Genomic DNA, 14,747 nt, shown 5'->3' with positions numbered 1-14,747 from the left:
TAAGTGGTAGTTTGTAACTAAATTTACTGTAAAGGTGAGAATAAAAGGCAGTGCTAGAAGGAGGTGCAAGATAGTCAAGTTTTCAGAGAAAAGAACCAGAACCTGCAACTAGCTTTTTTTTTTTTGCCAGAGTTTCGGGGGAGGTTAGGCTGGCAGCTGTAGGCTGTTGGAATAGCATAACTAAGCCTTGTATTCTTGCTCCATCTAAACTCTGATCTTTTGTACTTGTGCACGGAGGCTTTGCTGCTTGGTTTGTTTGTAACTAGTCACTGAGTTAGCTCTGTTAGAGAAACTCCTGTAAGAACCAGGACCAAAAATGTGGAATAGAACAAATGCAGTAGAACGTGCCACTAAACCACAGAATTACTCTCCGTCATGAAACATTTGAAAAATGTACATGCAGTCACTACAAACAGATCTTGTTTCTTGAAACTGGTATCAAAATAGCTCTGGTAACTGCAGTGTGTGTGTCAAAATAGTATTTCCATAGATAAGGAATGGGAGCCTCTTAACTTGATCTTGAGCTACTTATTAAGTTTTTAGTGCTTGTCTGCAGTGAGCGTGACTAAATCTGGGAAATGGGAGGGGGGTTCAGTTGGTCTAACTGGTGTGTAGCTCTTAACTACGAGTTGCATTGTACTTCAATGTAAATAAAGCGTACGCCATTTCAAGTAGTAAAGTCAGTCAAAATCAAACCAGTGTAACTGATGGATGATAACGGCTCTTATTAGTATTGGTTTTGTACAGTGTTTGGTATAACACCCCCAGAAAGACTGGGAAAAAATGGCGTAGTAAACACATTTCATACCTGTTTTTACCTTCTGAAATGTTGAACTAGGTTGCAGTTACCATTCAGGAAACCACATCCAGGTGTCAGAGTTGCCTGGTGTACTTGGCAGCAAGGGCTTGGAAAGCATGTCTGTTTACATGAGTCAGTCCGTAGTGGATTTAAAGGTTCCTGCAAGAGAAGTTAGGGGTTGGTTATTGAAAATGAGCAGTCGGGAATTTTCACCTTTTCCAAGACAAGCAGCAGCACGGTGGGATTGCTGTTCATTGTCAGTTTTCAGAGTGGTAGAATACTAGATCTCTTTTTTTCAAGCTGTACTTGTCCCTGGTGCTTAGTTATGTTAAACATAACATGCTTCAGGAAAGTGTTGAGATCAAAGTTCCAAGAGGCAAAATGTCTTTGTAACTGCCCAGGCATCATTTTTCTTGGATAAAATTGCAGGAAGAAGCCTGTGGGGTTGCGGGGGGGAGGAGGTTGTCAGAGCAAAACTTTTGGGAGTGTGATGTAGCTGACCTGCTTTTAGCAGAGAGAAGCTTCCACCTGCACGCTGTAGATTTGGATGCTCCTAGAGCTGTGAATAAATCTGAATGATTAGGTAACTGCAGCCTGTTGCTGTGAAGATCTAGAATGCAGCTGAAGCATGGATTAGCATAGTTTATGTTGCAATCCAGGGTGGCAGCTGCAGTGACAGATAAATGAGTTCTGTCCCAGTTCATGCTTATGTAAGCCCAGTTACCAAGAGAGCTGGTGTAGCAAACTGGAGCGGAGAGCTTACGTTTCCACGTATCTGCAGAAACCTACATTTACTGATTGTTGCTGCAGTGCTTAAGTCAAATAATGCCCAGCTAAGGCCTTAACTCTGGCAAACAGAAGTATGTTGGTGTGACCTTGTCCTGGTGTGCAGGGGCTTTGGAGTCTGTGGCATCACTGATGCCACAAGGACTCCCCTAACCTAGAACAAACCAGGAGGGGAAGAAGCTGATGAACAGCAACAGTGCAACTCGGCCGTTCCCGTGTTCTTACCCTGTCCCACCTCACCCCCTCCAGCGCGGGGAAGGGCTGTGGGGCTGGCGCAGGGGTTCCCTGCAGCCGGGCCCTGGCTGGCCAAGGGTAACGCTTGTCAGGCTGGGAGGGGCCCGGCCCCACGCTGCAGCAGGGGAGCGAGGGTGGTAACGGGGGTGCTGGTATAGAATAAAGGAGCAGGAAACGCTTGGCGTCCTCCAGGAAGGAGGGGGCGGGCTCTAGAAGAACAGGAGGGTGGTGGTGTACGCCGCCCTGTGTTGAAGTAACACAATTGCTGAGGCGTAAGTACGCTGTGGTTGATACAGGGCCTTGGCTCAAGTATTTTTTGAGTGTTCCCACCGTGTGAGACCCTTATGTTAATTTTGAAGAGTTGCTTAAGTCATTCTTTGCATTAAACACAAACCAGTTTTGAAGCCGGTGACTTAATGCATTTAGAATTTGAACGAATACGGAAAACAGAAGTAAGAATGTGAGTCTAGTGGCAGAATGTGTCATGATGTTATAAAAGATATCCAATTATCAAATACGCTATGTAAAGCTACTTTTCCCCTCACCTCACATGAATTGCCATACCTTCTTGTAATGTTATTGGTGCTGCATTTTATCTTGAACAATGGTGGCCAGAGACCAGCAGTATTCTGCAGCTGCCTCGCCTGTCCAGGCAGATGGGATCTCAGTTCAGGGGGGGAAAAGCCTGCTCACAGGCACATCTATGAACTGGTACAGTTACTTATATGTAGCTTCAAAATAGAAATAACCATATGCAGCTGAGACTTCAGCTGCTCGCTGTAGCAGGAAAAGGAAAGAAGAATTCTACAGCAGATCTATAATTGCAGATATTTGGGTTTAGTAGAACTAGTAGTAGTAATTTAAAGGAGACTATATCAATGTGGCCTCGAGATTCCAGGAGCATTCTCCTGTATCTGCTTCCAGAACAACCAAGACAGGTCCTCCAGAGAAAGCCTGCCATTGCTTCAACAGTAGCTGCATGGAAAACCTGTGCTATCAAGATATAAAGCAACTACAGTGTCTCCCTGGATCCACTCCCATCCAGGTATCCCAGAATAAGCCTCGCTTCTAAATGACCCAGGAACTCTCTGGGACAAAATCAGGACTTCACCTCTGAGGGTCACGGACTGGGTAAGATTCTGTGGGTAGACAGAGTTCCTTGAATGGGGTGGCTTTTAATTGTGATGATGTTAAAGTGGTAACAGACTTGTCTGGATTCATTTGATAGAGCCCGCATCCATCTCCTCCAAGGGATTCCGTACAGCTGGTAGTTGGAGACCAGAGAAATGTTATTTTTAATGAGTTGACTAAGTAGCCATGACAACAGAGTTACACTTGGCATAAATGCACAGCTGGAGTGAGGAAAGCAACTATCTGAGGGGGATTTTTATCTTCGTATATTTTGAAGTTTGTAACAATGCGAATCTTACATTTAGTTTTTGTTTATGTTAGCAGTGAAACTGTCTGAAGGATCTGATGTGTGAAGTATTCCCAGAATGTTATCTAAGAAGCTACGCGAAACACTGGAATTTGTGAAAGGAAAAAGGGATCTTTAACTGGGTTTGACAAAGTATGTGGAGGGTGAAGAGTTCACAGGATTTGTTCTGTTACAAAATAGATGGTTTTGGTAGGATGAAGAGAAATGAAGGGTAAGCTAGAAAGGACGTTAGAGTTAAAATTTAAATACAGGTGAAGGTTTGATTTGCATTTCTGTGGTTTAACCCTTTAAGGAATGATTGCATATTCTGCCAGACTTCAGAGACAGTTGAAGATTTAATCTCTTCAGAGTGTAGAATACTGGGTGACTGGCCTTTCTTGGAGAGGAATCCTGCAGATTTGAATTAAATATTCAAAATATTACTAAATTGCACCAAAGTTTACTGTAGCAGAGGCTTGCTTTATTTCTGCCACTAGCCAGGGCTAGTGTCGTCATCTGCAGGGTGATCCTTGAAAATATATTTAATTGGAATTGATCTCTTAACATTTTCAAAGTATAAATCCGAAGTTTAATACACTTTTCTGTTGGGAATTTATATTCTGAGGAAATGAACTTTGCCGATCCCTGTGATACTGCACGGCCGTTATGATTCAGCGGTAAGGTGACATGCAAATACACATCCAGAGAATCAGTTCACAGCTGCTCCTTAAGAAAACAGTTGATCTCCACAGGAAAGTAACAAGCAAGGGGCCAAGCACGCGTGTTATGCCATCTCTGCATGCCTCGGAGCCAGATGCATAAAACGGCCTTAGTTTTTTCTATATGTATACACACACACGCACATATGTATTTTGTATATATGGATAGGTACATTATGTATGTATTATCTAGATCCCCATTTATTTGTATTCCTTTTGTTCCTCTTAAGACAAATGCCATTCAGTTACCCAGTTATCTGAAGCTTAGCTTGCTCGCTGAGTTAATACTCAAGATTCTGATTAATAGTAGAAGCATTAATACCATTCCCTCTTCCCACTATCGATACAACAAAGCACCAGGAACTGCACCAGGGTACAGCTGACGTTTTAACCTTAAATATTCTCAGAACACATAGCACCATGAGCCCCTTTGAGAAGTATCGGACCATCTTGATTTTGTTCAAAGAGACCTGTCGGCAGGTAGAGCCCTGGCCAGACGGCTGGAGGCAGTGCCAAGTGTGATGAAGTAACGAGAGGCCCTGCGCTTTGATTTTTCACTTCCAGCTTTGTAAAAGCTTGATCAGAGGTGTGTCTGCTTTCAGGAGGACAGAGATAACTGATTGTTCACTAGATCAATACCTCAGTTTCATTTTGTGCTCCAGCGAACATTTCCCCAGTGACCTGCAATTTCCCGTAGTTTTCCATCTGTAGAATTGATGGAACTGCAGTAACAACTTGATCAACTTTCAAGACTATAAAGTATGTAGATACAATCAAAGGCCATTAATAAGTTCAGTTAGATAAATAGCTTGATACATTTACAACACTGGTAGGGGTCGTAATGTAATAAAAGCCAAAACAACCCTAGCCCTATCTCTGTGTTTTGGCACACACCTTCAGTAGGTTAAACTTGTCGGGCCCCATCAAAATCGGTCCGAGTATACTGATCGTAGCAGTCCGGTGGCTGGAGTATCTCAGATAAAATACATCAGTAGGATCAGATACAACTCAAATCAAAATATGTGAGCCATATTAACATGTATGTTTTTCTGTGGGCTATCTGAACTGAATTCCTGCCAGTGCAAATTCCATAGTAACCATAAAGGACTGAAAAAGAACTCAGTTCAGGAAGTGGGCCAACATGCAAGTAACTTAATATTTGACATATTCTAGAAGGCTCTGCACACTTGATTTGGTTTATAAGAGGAAATTTCATTGATTCAAACTCTTCCTTTCCCTCTTGCTTTTATAAACAAACTGTTCCTCAGTCAAACAATATAAATTCAGGTAATACTGTTATTTCTGACATCATATGAGCTTTGGATTTTATCTTTAAATAGGAAACATTTAAGGTAATAAAAAAGATTTGAGTTGAATCCTGGTAATCCACCTATTATTGGTGCAGTAAAACACATAACCAGCAGCTGAGAAGTTGGACACTACTCCCTGGGAACACTTCCTGGAAGCACAGGCTTTTCTACAGAACCTAGCGCAGGCATTACCACGGCTCCATCTTGCACATTTGTCAGCCTGCGACCTCTGCGATACCGGTACATACAGCCAGCGGGAAGGAGTCCCCCACTCACTACCATGTTGTAAGTTTGGGTAAGAGTTATGGTTATGCGCGGTTCTGTCTTTGCACGCTTATCACAAAGCTTCTGAGAGTTCCGTCTTCATTTCTCAGAGGCTAATTTGCTAGATACTTTGACAGATGCATGAGAGGTAATTCTTAAGTTTAGCTGACGCTATGAAAGAAGACTTGGTGTTGACATCTGCTTAAATAGCAGACCTGAAATACAATTTGGAAAAAACTGTAAATGTAACAAAAATTACCATAAAAGCCAAAATACAAAGGGAACTGGTAGGTGGCTAGCAATTGTATGCAAGCCTGTTCTTGGAAATCTCCCTTTAAGCTTCAGGGTGTGATCAAGTCTCGCGTAAACTTGATCCTACCCGGTTGTTCTTGGGTGGAAGGAGAGGGGTAAATTAAACCTAAAATTATAAACTAATTCAAATGAATAATAAAGATAATGCATGAGCTACTGTTTTGCTGGGTGGGATTCCTCTTGCTTAAATTTAACTATCCAAATGTTGAGCGTCTAGACATCTCTACACTCCTTAGGCAACAGACAGAAACAGGTTCCCCAGAAAGTGATTTCATGCTACCTACCTTAGATAATTATCTTAGGATAGGAGGATTTACCCTCTGGGGATGCCAGTCCAGGGGCCTGGGCAAGGTGTCTAGACTGCTAATTTTTAGATGTCTGAAGATAAATGAAATTTATCTAGATCACCTAACCATTTAACGCTGAAATAACATTCACCATAACTCCCTATTAATACATAATTGCACTGTACACATATTGTGACGGGTCCCTCAAAACCTTCATCTGGAAGGTTTGAATTAGGAATCTTGACACAGAGTAAAGACTGGTTTGGTTCTGTTTGTTTTTCCAGTTTTGCATCTCTGGGGGACTTCACTTCAGACTTTGCACTGCAACCACAAGGGTTAAACGTTAAAAAAAACCACCCCCAAAAAAACCACCAAAAACAAACCAACAAAGAAAAAAAACCCCAAACACTGCAACAAAACCCCAACCAAACCAAACACCAAAGAATGTTAGTAGTTTTTATTATTCTTGCAGGTGGGGTTTAGAGAAAGCACCATGTAAAAAAAGAATCAGGATCAAATGAGCTGGCAATACTGAATAGAGAAGCTTGATGCTCTTTCTCAGGTACATCTGCTTTAATCAAAAGTACCTCCTGTGAAGTAGACAAAGAAGTCTCATAATCTGACAAAAATCACTAGATAGATATTGATATCTTTTAATTGAGAAGCTTACGTTCATGTACATTTAGATTTTTCTGCCCTTGATTCTCTCAGATGGATTTTTAGCTCATTCTTTTCATGCTCTACGTGACTCTAAGATAACCCTTTTTTATGGTTATTCTGTGCAACTCCAACTTGCATTCAAATAATTCTTTTCCAGTTGACATGGATCGTGGCTGTAATTCCTTTAACTACGTGACAAGACCGTTCCGTTTTACATCTCTAAACTTCACAGGTTAGTATCTCTAAACTTCATTCCTTAGTAAGGAAGTTATATAGTAGCAATTTAGTTGTCAAATTACTGTTACTGACTGCTTTTGTTAAAAGAAAAATAAAGTCATCAAGCAACAAGTTTCTAAATGTTATTCCCAAGACGAAGTGTGGATTTACCATCTTTCCTGCCAGGGCCTACAGCAGGCCCAGCCCCTCAAGGCAGCGTGCATACCAGTTCACATGAATGGGAAGGCACTTAACCAGTGCACATCTTCCTCTTACCTCCTCCTCCCCTGGCCCCCTCAAAAGAAAAACTGCAGTTAAATCCTGCTCATGGTGTTGATTGTTTTGTTGCTTTTGTTTTTTGTTTAAATATACATCCCATGAGCTACTTAGAGCATATACAAGAAAGTGTATTCCACATGTTGATCAAAATTGTCATCCTCATCAGACAGATGCAAATCTGAAGGATTTATACTTTCAGAAAAAGAAATCTATTGGCTGTGGAATAACCAGCCTGGCCATATCTTTTCTCCTATACCCCAAAAGTTCATCAGCTCACTTTAGTCATATCAGATTTACTAATTCTTCATAAGAGATCATAAAAATGCATCCTCTTAACTATTGCTAAAAGTGATGTCTGCATTTGTAGCAACTAACAGCATCATAAAAGAGTTGACCAGCGTGTTCACAGCAGAGATTACAACTGGGCATTAAACTAAATCAAACTGGAAGGCAGGGGGAAGGATACTAAATATTAGGATAAGCCCATAAGTCTAGTGAGAGAGATTCACTAGCCTGCATCTAATGCAGTTCTGATTCACTGATAATGGTATATTGTCTGTCAGCTTGTAGGTTTGCCTAATGAAGCTTGTCCAGATCCACATGACCAAAATTATGTCAGGATCTACCAGTTGTTTGAAAGTAAAGTATTCTTGATATGAAGCTTGCGCCTGTCTGTTCAGCTGTTTTCTTCTTTTAAACTGTCTCAAGCACAGCTGCCTCCTTTATCTCTCAACATTTCTGCTCCTGGTCGTAAGCTTCTGCCCATGGTTGCTCTGCCTCTGCTAGAGCCAGAGACACCTCCACTAAGCCTGAAGCACAGATCTGCTTTCTGCTGGGAAGTGTATAGCTGCCAGAGGTCCACAAGATGAGCTGAATGCTTCCATAATCCAGCCTCAAGCGCAACTGAAATACTGAAATTTCCTAGACAGTTATTTAGTTGGGTAGCTTCTTCAAGGAATTCTACAAGAAACATCTGAGCTGAAATATGTCTGCAATGTCCCCTGCTGTCAGGAGGGTTACTCAGGTAGGACTGGAACCCTCTGTACCAGCTACCTCTGAAGCGATTCAAAGCACTGCAGGTGCCAGTACCAAAGGTTACCTCAGGCACAGGTAAGTCATAGGATGCTTCAGGAAATTATCCAGGAAAGTATCTTCTCTTTTCCCTATATGCTGCAAAAGCTAACTGCAGCATGATAACTCTGTTAGACTAAGTTAGCTGTCGGTCTTCCAGTGATTTACAAACTACTCAATGTGTCCTCATGTAGATTTTGGGAGGGTTTTTTTTTGGCGGGTGGGGTTTGGTTCTGCATCTCATCCCCTCTCCCCAGTGACTGGGTTGTGGTTTGGGGTTTTGGGGGCCCTTTTTGTTTGGTGGGTTTTGTTTGGTTGTGTGGTTTGTTTTTTGTTTGGGTTTTTTGTTTTGGGGTTTGTTTTTGTTGTTGGGTTTTTTTGTGTTTTTTGTGCGTTGTTTTTTTTTAAAAATAAATCATCATGGGAAATTTCCATGAACAAAATAAACGCATGTGATTATTTTGCAACCCCAATGATTGTGCAACTCTAACCACAGCCTATGCTGAAGCTTTCCAGAAGATATTGATTAATTGCCTACAACAAGTACTCTGTAAAAGCAAAGCAGCTTTGTAGCGGTTTACTTAAGACAGGAATTGAATCAAGGCATGCCTGGCCCCGAACCTAGCTCTTCAACGTGGAGATCAACAATGCAGATTAGCTTTTAGCAACAAAGGTTTAATTCTGTAAGACAATTCTGGCCCTAATCTGTTTCCAAGTCATACTCTTGGCCAAGACTTCGACCTTTCTAATAGTAAAATTATGTGTTTATATTCTTCTGTTTTTAAATTAAACCATTCAAAACCAAAACCTGATCATTTTCACTAGCCTTTCTACTATGAAGGAGGAGAAAGAGGTTGTTGTACATATTGGAGACAGTATCCTATTATTAATCAAGCAACAATGCTTGCCATTTTATAATCAATTAAGATACAATTAACGCTCCAAGAGCCTTGCAGATCAGACAAAAAGTGTCTGACATGAATTACAGGAGACTGTATTCTCCTGTTTAGCTGAGTTTGTAGCTAAAAAAAAGGGTAAGTCGTCTAGAATTTAAGGGAAAAACATTGACCCAAGCTATAATTATTCTGTTTCTGTAGAAAAAGTGATTTTGCCACAGTAATGACTACAGGTGCTTTCAATAATCTAATTAAATATAAGAAAATAAAATGGTTACAAACAGTACAATAGTTCAGAAAATTATGTTACTGCATTATTATTAAAAACAACCACCGTAAAAATTAAAGTAATAGTAAATATTATTTTAAAATACAGCTGGAAATCTGAACAAGTTTGGGTTTCAGAATTTTAGGTACTGTACAACTCGGGAAGAAAAAATCCTGGCCCAAAGCAGCTTAAATTCTTTTCAAGTCACACAAACTGTGAAAGGGGTAAAAGACTGTTCCTCCGCACATTGGTATTATCTACAAGGAGCATTTAATAGAAATTCAGCAAAGTGCTAATAATCTGAAAGAGATAAGACCTGACCAGAAGTAAACTCTGATATTGAGAGACAAATTCCAACTTTTTGTAGCTCATCAGGAGAGTGAACGAGTCAAATACCTCCATTAGAACATCATCAAAAGCAGACAAATCTGCCCCAGAAGGAGTCTGTACCCACCATTGAGTGCAAGTATTCTTAACAAGTATGTCCTTGCCGAAATTTAGAAACAGATATGCTGGGAGTCAAAAACATGTGTCTGGAAAGTCAAGATCATTCTGACTAAAACCACCAACTTCAATTTGTGCTTGAATATGCTTAGGTCCTGCAAACCTGAATAAGACATAATTCCTCTTTCCTTTTTAGTGCTAGAATGTAGCTGCTGACAATAATTCTTCCTCCCCAGCTGGCCCAGGACAGCTTCCCACAAGAAAAAAGAATGTTACCTTTTGCTTAGAAAGACTCCCGTGAGAACAGGACATGCACTAGACATAATTTAGTACAGCATGGCAGATACAGACAGCAGAGCCAGTTTAAAGCTGTTCAAACTCTATTGAAAGTTGGAACAGAACAGTGTTTTCTGTCTTGAGAGAGTGGAGATGGATGAAGAGATGTTTCATATTCTCTAATGCATCTTCAAAATTGGTAGTAGACTGTCACCACTGCAAGGAAAGTCAAGACTGGTACTTATTAGTATCTTGCCTCTGCCTGAAAAAGTCCTGCTTAAAGCAGTCTGCTGATTTAGCAGTGCCTGTATAGCCAGAACCTTCAGATGCAAAGGTGAGAAGACACTGAAGACAATTTTCTCTGAACAGATTTGTGGAAACAGCCAGAGGGAATATCACATTGCAAGAGATTCTTCTTAAACTACAGCCTCCTCTGTCCTATTGTTACAGAATGAGCAGCTGGTAAAGATTAAGTTCCCTACTACTAGCTCTGTGACCTAAATTAGAAAGTCACTTACACATTAGCCAATAGGCCTAGGACAGAATGTTCCAGACTGTATCTGTCACTGAAGGTACAGTGTGACCAGCGAGGCCACTGATCTGAGCCCTAAAAACCAGAGTGGACTCATGCTACTCCTCAACATGTCCAACACTACTTTGGCTGTTGCAGTTAGCATACGGTATTTGCAGAGCCTTAAAGAAAGGCAAGCGAGCAGATTCATGTGCTAAGAACTCTGAAGGGTTCAAAAACCTTTAAAGAGCCAGAGCATTGCTTGGACCTTTTTAAGGCAACAGAAGACACCACTGAAGTCACTGCCACGTGATGCTCACTCTAAGGTGCTAAGCAGGAACTGTTTCTTTGGCTGAGTATTTTTAATTTTAATCAAAAGGCAGGAAGGTACGAGACTCTTGTATGCTTGTGTGAGCCCTACACAGCCCATCTAGAATTCAAGCAACACCACAACAATGTTGAGGGCATCTCCGAACAGTCAAATACAGGGACATGCATAAGATAAGGATGATAAATATTTAGAAGCAGTAATATGAACTCTTTGGCATGTATCACTTCAAATGGAGCTATTAGAAAAAGGTAAACTCAATCAAGTGTGCCAGTGTGACATAGTTTGCAGGCCAAATACTTAGCCAGTCCCAAGCTCTGGAGGTTGCAGAGAAAGGAGGAATTTTTGCCTAACGGTAAAGAAAAATATAAAAAAGGGAAGAAGAGAACAACCCAGAGAGACAGATCTATCCCTGACAATAAAATAAACTTAATTTGAAGAACACAACTATGATGAGCATTCTTAACTTCTCTAGGGTAAGGACCAAAGGAAAAAAAAAAACCACATTATGAGCTGCATGACTATACAACTGTACCTTCTCTAGGTTCTGCTAAGACTAGAAAAAATCCTAAGTTTTCAAGTATTTCTAGTATAAACCACAGAAAGTTTGAGCGGATGTGTAGACTGAAATTCACAGATTGTGTAGTATTTCTATCCTTTTTCAGTATACTTACTTTGAATTTCTCTCCTAAGCATTCCCTCAGATTCTGTCTCCAATTCAAATCCTCTTCCTTAGGGCAACTACAGTGTTTAGCTAAATAATAAAAGACTATTATTAGAAGAGCAGTAGGTACTACCAGCTGAGAAGAATAATATTTGGTTACATACCCTTTTTCACATCCATTTTGTCAACTTGTTTTGTTACCCTGATGATCCTGAATTCGTCTTTGCTGACTGCAGCTCCAGCTGCAGAAATTTTTCCAGGTAACTTCTCAATTCAAGATTCATTTACTGTAAGTTAGCTACCGCTATCCACCAAGCAGATCATCAGAGCACTACATCGTAAGAGTAAAGAAGCTGCACAAAATAAAGTAGGGAGGCCACTTATATTAAAATTTTCTGAAACAAGTCTGCAAGTTTTAATATAAGATGTCCACAGTATTAATCAACCCCTCATGTAACAGTTTAAATCTGTGCAGGAGGAAGAGGCCTTGCTACAACACTGCTTTAAACAGTGAAATATTTAACATGGAAAACAACTTATTCCCGGAAAGAGGGCCTTCCTTACAAAAAGAGCTGATATAATTTTAGTTGTAGTGCTCCTACCACAGCTCTCATCTCGTCCAAAACATTCCTTGGAAGCACATTCCCCAATATATTCCTGCACCTTGCTTCTATATAGATAGATTACTGTTGTTTTTAGCATTGAATTAGCAAAAGTGGACCTTTTTAAGGAGCATCAATTTATACACAGATGCCTTTTTATTCAGCAGTGACAGCTACTCCTTCCCACCTGTAAAAGTTTCTGAAAGAGAAAAAACTTGAGTAGGCGGATTAACACAACAAAACCAAACCAAAACACTGCAGCCACTTTGCTTTTTCTTTTTTTCACACTTGAAGGGCTTGTTATGTGAAGGGCCTAGTCCATAAATTTGAGGAATGAGATTATTTTTTTTTTAAATCGACTGCTTGCTAACAGCAAACTCTTATGTGATCCTTTTCTACCATATTCTAAAGAAGACGTGCTCACATGTGAGGAGCGCAGAATGCTAAGCTGCAACAGAGCTCACTAGGAAACACTCTTTTCATACAGTCATGCAACTTGTTAGTGGGTGCATACCAGAGACTAGGAATAAAACACTTCTATAGCAATGCACTATTACACTTCTAACTCCATGTATTTTATTCTGGAATAGATTACTGCTATAAATAAAGGAATTTAATAGCTGCAAGCCAACCACCTACTTCAGAAGGAAAGGAATGCTGCCAAGAGAATGACGGCAACATTATTCCACCATTGCACTTCCAAAAAGCAAGCATTAGAAAATATGAATTAAGATAAAACACAGCTTTCTCTTCAATTACAGCAACATGTGACTTCTTACATAACCTTAATCCTCCCATTAACACTCCTAATCAAAGGGAAGAAAAAAGATAAGTTGACTCCTGGCTTGCTTTCCCTTTTTGCTCAATAAATGCAGTGAAAAAGAGAAGCAAAAGCATCCCGTCCCCTTTCTTTCTCTGCCGATTGGCCTCTTGTGTATCACACATTTCAAGCCCTTTCAACTCATAACCTCTTCTTAGAAGCCTTTCCGACTGTGGAAAGCTCAAAAAATGCATGTACTCTTCAGACAATAGATGTATGGAAACGCCTTTCATTTTACACTTTCCCTCCATGTGGGTGTTAGTTCTGAAGACCCACTCAGCACTTGAGATAAAGAGCTAACTTTTACCTACAGAAAATATATTTTGCTACATAGAGCACCAAACCAAGACCTTCAGACCTTTCATAAGAAAGATACAATTAATAACTTGATAGAGAAGGCTATGATAGTGGAGATGTATGCAAGGCAGAAAAATGTTTCTAAGTTGCCATAAGTGCCATACATTTCCCTTCCTATTGTTAAAAGCTGGTTACTCTCATCCTTGCCATTGCTGCCAGTGCTCTATTTGTTTTACCTTGCATGTATTACTTTTCCTTAGTTGCGTTAGTTTCCTCACAGCTCGCTTCACAGCATAGTGAAGCAGTGTGACATCAAGCATACATACCTCATCCATCCACTGCTCCCTTATGATTCTGAAAGGGGTGAGCACCTGAGTCATGATTCTCTTGACAGGAGAATCATTTCCTACAAGGGCAACAAATTTTCCTCAAGTGCATGCTTTCAAAGCTATCTAGCTCCCAGTCCTGGACTGTCGCAAATCTTCCTCCTAAGTGACTGTATCAACAAGAAGGCCGAGTTAAGATTCAGTTTTGCTCTAATCCAACATGCATGATAGCTGTTCTTCTATTCTGAATGTTACCAAGCATGTAAGCTTTAGGTAAGACCACATACAGAAACTTGATACCAAACTGAGCCATGGAAAGGAACGTCTCAACTGTTCTACATTCTGCTTCGTCTGCTGTGGTTACCAACAGCCTGTAAACACATGATAAAACCATACACAATAAGAACAGCTACTACTCACAGCAAACCAGAAATAGCAGCATGGGAAACCTAACTTTCATTTAGTACTTGAAGTGAACTATCAGTAGTGACAATCCAGGTCTAAAAATTAAGCAACAGAGTTTAGGCTATATGGTCTATTAAAAACAGTAGTAATACACTATCCAGGTCTACATAATCTTCTCTTAGCAAATGCTTAAAATAAGACTTCATGACCAATGAAAAAAGTTAGAAGAAAATAATCTTTGGACTGCTGCAGAAGACCGATTTTTTCAGAACTGCAGGGAAAAATCAGATTCACTTTAGCCTACAATGCGACAATTTTTCGTTGTTGTTCCTGAATACATTACATGAAAGAACTTAATTCCAGAAGCTGTGTACTTGAGCAAAAATAAAGGTAAGACTTCTTAGTTAAATGTAACATTTTCAGGTTTTCTGCTTATACCTTCTAAGGGCAAAATAAATCACTCCAAGCAAATAAGCAGGAACAGTTTATTGTGACAGTGGCAGCTTTACCTTTGTCAAGTAATATGGAGTTAATTAGTTTTTTACCTGTCTATTTA

General features: G+C 40.2%; 1 long non-coding RNA gene across 1 annotated transcript; it reads left to right on the top strand.

The window, feature by feature from the left end:
* Positions 1-6,549: 6,549 nt before the first annotated feature.
* On the top strand, positions 6,550-8,790 carry LOC142057903 (uncharacterized). The gene is made up of 3 exons (XR_012660799.1): positions 6,550-6,690; positions 6,946-7,020; positions 7,997-8,790. It is a non-coding gene; the product is annotated as an uncharacterized LOC142057903 (long non-coding RNA).
* Positions 8,791-14,747: the final 5,957 nt, after the last annotated feature.

Source organism: Phalacrocorax aristotelis, chromosome 5, assembly GCF_949628215.1.
Source record: "Phalacrocorax aristotelis chromosome 5, bGulAri2.1, whole genome shotgun sequence".
Taxonomy (NCBI): domain Eukaryota; kingdom Metazoa; phylum Chordata; class Aves; order Suliformes; family Phalacrocoracidae; genus Phalacrocorax; species Phalacrocorax aristotelis.
This window is presented reverse-complemented; position numbering and strand designations above follow the sequence as displayed.